This window comes from Antrostomus carolinensis, unplaced genomic scaffold, assembly GCF_000700745.2.
Source record: "Antrostomus carolinensis isolate BGI_N321 unplaced genomic scaffold, ASM70074v2 scaffold13194, whole genome shotgun sequence".
Taxonomy (NCBI): Eukaryota; Metazoa; Chordata; class Aves; order Caprimulgiformes; family Caprimulgidae; genus Antrostomus; species Antrostomus carolinensis.
In genome coordinates this window covers 27454-28810 of record NW_010308765.1, presented here as the reverse complement: position 1 = coordinate 28810, position 1357 = coordinate 27454, and positions in this window count along the sequence as shown.

The following is a 1357-nucleotide window of genomic DNA, read 5'->3' as shown; positions in this document are numbered from 1 at the left end:
AGCCGGGGATAAGGAGCCTGAGCTGTTCCTTAAGTGGCCGTGGGGTGTAAGACCAAACCCCAGGTATTCCTCGTGACCGTCGCTGGCGCTGTCGGATCTGGATTATTCCCCTGTTTATAACATCTCGGTTAAACAAGGGGCAGAAAGTGTGTCACCTAATGTGCCAGACCAGATGCACAACGCAAACAGCAGACAGTTAAAGGGAACTGTCTGCAAACAAGCCAAAATAGCCGGCCAATTTTAGCCCAGTTACTCAGCTGATACATGCTTGGAATATCTTTGGTTTAGTCTAGGAGCAGTTGGGCTCACAATTATTTACTGACCAGCAAAAGAGAAGGCATTAATGAATGGATCAGTGTGCTCAAATGAGCACCAAAATTAATTGCTGCTGCTCTGGAACCAGTGAATGATGGTGTATTGAATAATTATTTCTTTGCATTCTTTATCCAGAGAAGCAGAACTTTCCCAAGGATGATCTTTTATTTGTGTAGTAGTTTTAGTTTTATTAGTTTTAGTTGTAGTAGTAGAGGCTGTGTGGGACAGCAGACTGCCTTGAATGCATAAGGTGACTCTCCAGGGCCACGCCAGTGGCAGAAGTGAGAGGACTGGAACACTTGAGCACTGGAACAGGCTGCCCGAGGAGGTTGTGGAGGCTCCTTCTCTGGAGACATTCAAGACCCGCCTGGACGCCTTCCTGTGTAATCTCATCTAGGTGTTCCTGCTTTGGCAGAGGGATTGTACTAGATGATCTTTTGAGGTCCCTTCCAATCCCCAGCATTCTGTGATTCTGTGACCCCAGTTCCCTGTATTTGATTCCACCCTGTGCCATTGTGAGGACTCAGAACAAACAAGGGTAGGAAAAGACATCATTGCTGTTTTGCTGGCACTTCTACAGCATGGCTAGAATGGAAAAAATACAGACTATAGCAAAGAGTCAACTTGAATCCTGAAGAAAATGAAGAACAAGCTGGATGCTCTTTAATGATAAAAACAGGGTCAGGGAAAAGCTTCATCTTTTTCTAGAAGGACTCATATAAATCGTCTAGGTTTCCTCAAGAAATTCTGTTCTACTGGTGCCTTTATCCTGTATACGCAATTGAGTTGCCTGCAGGGTGGGACTTATGCAGGCACCAGGGGTGGGAAGGGCCTATTACAAATCCCCACAGCAAGTCCAGGGTGTTACCTTCTGCCCTCTGCCCTGCAGAGAGCTGTGTCATGCACTGGCCACCACCCAGCTTTGCACTCAATAGCACACTGCTTCTTGAACTGAGAGGCCTTTTGGTAACGCTTCCTCTCCAAGCCCTAGCACACTGTGACCGCACACCTGAGGGACGGGATACCATCCAGAGACACCTGG